Source organism: Megascapheus bottae, chromosome 21 (assembly GCF_031878675.1).
Source record: "Megascapheus bottae isolate mThoBot1 chromosome 21, mThoBot2.hap1, whole genome shotgun sequence".
NCBI lineage: Eukaryota > Metazoa > Chordata > Mammalia > Rodentia > Geomyidae > Megascapheus > Megascapheus bottae.
This window is the reverse complement of record NC_143529.1, coordinates 11,614,505-11,620,425: the sequence shown is the minus strand read 5'-3', so window position 1 is coordinate 11,620,425 and position 5,921 is coordinate 11,614,505. Positions and strand designations below refer to the sequence as shown.

Genomic DNA, 5,921 nt, shown 5'->3' with positions numbered 1-5,921 from the left:
CAGCATACAAACCCCCTGAGTTGAAGCCCCAGGACTTGCACAAGAAAGAAAAAAAAGGGGGGTGGTGAGTTAGAGAGTAGTTCTGGGATTTATTTGTCAGAAGGAACCTCAGAGAGAAATAATTCTTTCCTTTTATATTACAGGTGAGAAGATAGAAGCCCAAGGTGGTAGTGAATTGTCCAAGGACTGATGGAAAAGACTGGAATCAAAACCACATGGTTGGTTCCTGGGCCTGTGTTTTATCCAAGAATCTTGTACATAATGGCCCAACCACATCCTTCTCTGCTTCCTGCTCTCCTCAACTGGAAATGGTCAATGGGTGCACCAGGGTTTAAGATCATGGCCGCCTCAGTGAGAAGGGCGTGGTTTGGGGAGACCTTCAGGCCAACTGTGTATTAGGCAGCTCCGTTTGTCTGCAGCCTGAGCTGACCCCTCACAGCTGCACCTCCTCAGAAGGAATTGGAGGGCCCAGCAGAAACCACTGCTGGGGTTCAGCCTGACCGCCCCCCCTCCACACACACACAGCAAGGGAGGGACATGGCTGTTCCTGCTGGCTGAATGAGCTGGAGAAGGGGCTGCTGGTCCATTCCAGTGACCTCCAACAGAGCTGCTGTCAGGAAAAGGAGTTCAGACAGCCTGGGGAGTGACAGAGGAAGCATCAGGGAAGGAGGCAAACAAAAGAGGTGAATGACTTCTTACTCTAGCAAAAGGAGCTTTGGTCTACCCGTGAAACTTATCTCCTCTTCTTTCTCTACCCTTAAATTCACAAAGTGAGTCCAGGCTCCAAAAGCTGGCTCATTATTTTAGAGCTCTGGTTCTAAGAACCATGTTGGTTGTGTTGTGTTTTGGCATCCAGAGTTGGTGAAGTTCTGACTTTAACTTCCAGCTGAGCGGCTGAAAGTGAGCCAGCCGACTGACACTAGTGTTTGGTGTTTGTCAGATGTTTACTCTTTTTTTATTAACAGCTAACATTTCTTTAATGTTCCTGTGCCCACCATGGTGCTAAGCCCTTAACCTGTACTACTGAATTGTTTTCTCTACAGCAGCACTGAAATGTGGCTTTTCTTTATCTGACCCATTTTATAGATGGAGAAACCGAGACGCAGGGTCATAGCACCGCCAAACAGAGGAATAACACTTTGAACTGAGTTTTTATTTTTTGTGGGAAGGAAAGAAGGAAAGGGTAGAGATTTAGCAGCATTATTTCCAACAGTGTCTCAGTGTGAACTACCTAAATACCTATATGTCTGGGCTGGAGAAAACCCAGGCACAGGTGGACAGGACCAGCTTGTGTTTTCTATGAAAGCTTCAGTGAAGATACAATTTTTTTTTTAAACTAGGCCTGGGGCTTGAACTCAGGGCCTAAACACTGTCCTTGGGCTTTGTCAAGGCTAGAACTCTACCATGTCAGCCACAGCACCACTTTCTGGCTTTATTTTTTAATGTATGTGCTATGGAGAAATCAAACCTGGGTCTTTGTGCATGCTAGGCAAGCACTCTACCATTAGGCCAAACTCCCAGCCCTTGAAGATACAATTAAAAAAATTAAAGAGTTACTTGTACAAGCTGGGCACTGGTGGCTTATACTTGTAATCCTAGCAACTCAGGAGCTTGGGATCTGAGGATCATGGTTTAAGCTCATGAGACTTTTAGCTCCAATTAATTAAAAAAAAAAGTGGAGCGCTATGGTTGAAAAAGTGGTAGAGGGCTAATCTTGAGCAAAAAAGCTTAGGAACAGCCCCAGACCCTAAGGTCAAGCCCCAGGACCAGCACCAAAAAGAAAAAAATGTACAAAATGATGACCTTACTATGACATTCTTCATACTTGCCTATCATGTGCTTGTATGTGAGCCTACCATTAGTGGGACTTGAATTCAGATTGTCATACTCTTGCTTGGCTTTTTCTGCTGAAGACTGGAGCTCTACCACTTGAGCCACAAATCCACTTCTGACTTTTTACTGGTTTATTGGAGATAGTATCGTATGGACTTTTCTTCCTGGGCTGGCTTTGAACTTTGATCTTTAGATCTCTCCTTTCCAAGTGACTAGGAATGCAGGCATGGGCTACTAAGGCCTGGCTAATGCCATGTACTTTGATCACGAACATATGCTTGTGTCTGCTTCCTCTGCAGCCAGTTGTCCAAGAGGACATCACAGGGCCAGGAAGCTGGTGGCCTGCCAGTCATGACCAGGTGAATAGGATGCTTACGCTGGGAACCAGATCATGATTCGCATTCTTTTGGGTGGCTGGAGAGCTTTTTCATGAGTGGTTTCAAAAGCTGCTGGTTTTAGGGCAGTAGTCACGCATCTCCCTTTTGTTTAGAGAGGCATAGTTGAGAGTCCAGGTTTTGTGGATTTGAATCACTTCAGTGCTTGTTAGTTATGTGGATTGAATAAGCTGCTTTAACTGGGCCTCAGTTTCTTCACCTGAAAATGGGAAGAATAAGCAATAATAATAATACCTGACTTTTGTGATTGGGAAGATTAAGATAGGTAATACACCAAACCTAATATCTGATAGGCTGTACATGTTCAATAAAAAGATAACTGGGAGTAAATCCTTAAAAAGGCAGTTCTGGAAAGCAAGAAATGAAGTTTCTGATTCCTCAGAAGGCTGCCAGTATCCAGTTAAGAACAAAAATATAGCAGGAATGGCTAGGTGGAAGGAAAGCCATTCTTTCATCTGAATATGTCCAATGAACGAAGAAGCTGAGGAGATGGATATTTATAAGTAGCTACAGACCACAGTAGCTGTTGAAGATTTCCTTTCCAAATCGGGATGCATACACCCCACAGAAAAGATATTTTGGGGCTCCGATGTTTATTTCTATCCATGTCCTTTTTAGGTGTAGGTCTTTCAGAATCAAGATCAGTACTAGGAATAAATGGGGAAAAAAAAGAACACCTCTATTTAAGCTCTAGGCAATAGGTACATAGAGTTATCAACATAATCATAATTTTTAGGGAATTTGAACTTCTGATAGAAATCAGAAAAAAAAATTGAAGTCACAGTGGTACATTTTCACCATGTTTAATTTGGTTTTGTGTATGTATGTGTATGTAGAGAGAGAAAGAGAGGAAGGGAAGGAGGGGGGAGAGAGAGAGAGAGAGAGAGAGAGAGAGAGACAGAATATATACGGGAGCTTGAACTCAGGACCTCTTAGTTTTCTTTTTTGTCCCAAACTACTGGTGCTCTACCATTTGAGCCACATCACCACTTCTGGATTTTTGCTGGTAAATTAGAGATAAGATTGCATGGATTTGTTTGTCTAGGCTGGCTTTAATCCTTGGTCCTGAAATCTTAGTTTTCTGAGTAGCTAAGGTTTCTAGGCTTTAGCCATTAGTACCCAGTTTCATTTTGCTTTAGTACCCAGCTCGATTTTAATTTTTTATTGCTATCCTGCCAATTTGATTAGAAACACAAGGCAATCTGAAATGCCTGACAGAAAATTTTGGGGGCACACAGCCTGCACGAAATTATCTCCATGTTTACAAATGGAAGAGCTGGAAATAACCATTTGGTAGCTGCAAGCTTCTTGCCTCAAATCCATATTTGTATTTCCCAGGAGATTTTGCACAATGGCTTAGTTAATCTATGTGGAGTAAATAATAAACTGCTATTTTCTATCTCTTTTTAAAACCCTAAACAGTTAAATTTGTTGGCTTAATTTTTCTCATCACAGTTTATGAGAACTTAAACAATGAAGTTTGTCTTTAAACATATATGCAAAATAACAATTAAGGAACTGGAGATGAAGCCCAGTGATTGCTTAGCAAGCAAGAGGCCCTGAGTTTAAGTCCCAGAACCAGAAAAAAATGACTTCAAAGCCATCCCTGGGCTGAACTGCACTAGACGTTTGGAGGTCAGTTGGTACCCAGTGAAACCCAAACCGTCTCTGGAGGAAGCCTCAGCCCAGGCTTCTGCTTCTAGCTTTCTCCCTTTGTCTTAACCATTAGCATTCACATGAGAATGCTAATTCACCAGCTGCCTGTCTGAACAGATTCAAGAACAAGGGAAAAGACAGCACTGAAATGAGATGCTGCATAGAAGTTAATGTGGAGTTGAGGAAAGCTAAGAAAGATGACCAGATGCTGAAAAGGAGCAATGGAAGCTCCTTTCCTGATGATGCCGCCTCTCCACTGCAGGAGCGCCGCAACCATCAGGGTATTGTGCATTGGTCTGCAGATGATATTGTCAAAGGCATAAATAGCAACAATGTGGAAAGCCAGCTCCAAGACACTCAGGCCGCTGGAAAACTTCTTCCTAGAGAACAACAGATCCTCATAGATAGCATCATCCATGCTGGTTTGATCCCCAAATTTGTGTCCTTTTTGGACAGAACCGATTGTGGGCCCATTCAGTTTGAATCTGCTTGGGCTCTCACTAACATTGCTTCTGGGACATCTGAACAGACCAAAGCTGTGGTGGATGGAGGTGCCATCCCAGCGTTCATTGCTCTGCTGGCATCGCCCCATGCGCACATCAGTGAGCAGGCTGTGTGGGCCCTAGGAAACATTGCAGGGGATGGTTCAGATTTCTGAGATTTGGTTATCAAGTATGGTGGGATCGACCCGCTGTTAGCTCTCCTTGCAATTCCTGATATGTCGGCCTTAATATGTGGTTACTTACGGAATGTCACCTGGACACTTTCAAATCTTTGCTACGATTAGAATCCTGCACCCCCACTAGATGCAGTTGAGCAGATTCTGCCTACTTCAGCCCGCCTCCTGTATTACACTGACCCCGAGGTGTGAGCGGACACCTGCTGGGCTATTTCCTACCTGACTAATGGCCCCAATTAGCACATGGAAATGGTTGTAAAGACAGGAGTCGTGCCCCAACTGGTGAATCTTCTGGGAGCCACCGACTTGTCCATTGTGACTCCTGCACTTGGAGACATAGGGAATACTGTCCCAGGAACTGATGAGCAAACCCAGGTTGTGATAGACTCAGGAGCCCTTGCCGTCCTGCCCAACCTGCTAACCAACCCCAAGACGAACATTCCGAAAGAAGCTCCGTGGACAGTGTCAAACATCACAGCTGGCCGGCAGGACCAAATCCAGCAAGTGCTGCATCACGGACTGGTCTCGTTTCTTGTGGGTGTTCTCTCCAAGGCTGACTTTAAGACGCAAAAGAAGGCTGTGTGGGCAGTGACTAACTACACCAATGGTGGGTCCGTGGAACAGATTGTGTACCTTGTTCACTGTGGCATAATAGAACCATTGATGAGCCTCTTGAACTCAAAAGATATCAAAATTATCCTGGTAATTCTGGATGCCATTACAAATATCTTCCAAGCTGCTGAGAAACTAGGAGAAACCGAGAAACTTAGTATAATGATTGAAGAGTGGTGGCCTGGACAAAATTGAAGCACGTCAGAACCATGAGAAGGAGAGTGTGTACAAAGCCTCGCTGAAGCTGATTGAGAAGTACTTCTCAGTGGAGGAAGATGAAAATGTTGTATCAGAAAGTACCTCTGAAAGCTCTTCTTTCCAAGTTCAAGTTGGTACTCCAGGGACCTTTAACTTCTAGATTTGTACAGCTTCGGCATAAGGATGTTCCTTGTGTACTGGTTGGTATATGTCTGTCTTACTGTTTTCTCTAAGAACTCTTCTCTTTTTTTAAAAAAAAAATGTGGTTATTGTAGCAAACCAAAACTATACTGGAACAGTTCCAAACTGTATATACTGTATGAAGCTTGTCCTTATTTCTGTGTGGAATTTCCTATCTTGCAGTGTCCTGTAAATAAAGATTAAGTTCCACCCTTCCCCCCAAAAAAATGACTTCAAGACTTCAAACTGTTGCAGTGGCACCTATACCTGTCACCATGGCCTTCCCCTTGAATGAAGTCTGACTTGATATCTTTAAAAGACCAAACTATTGATTATCGACAGCTCAGTAGTAGGGTAACTAATTGCCT

General features: G+C 43.6%; 1 pseudogene; it reads left to right on the top strand.

Moving 5' to 3' along the window:
- Nucleotides 1–261: 261 nt before the first annotated feature.
- LOC150048637 (importin subunit alpha-1 pseudogene) lies at nt 262–5,663 on the top strand (annotated as a pseudogene).
- Nucleotides 5,664–5,921: the final 258 nt, after the last annotated feature.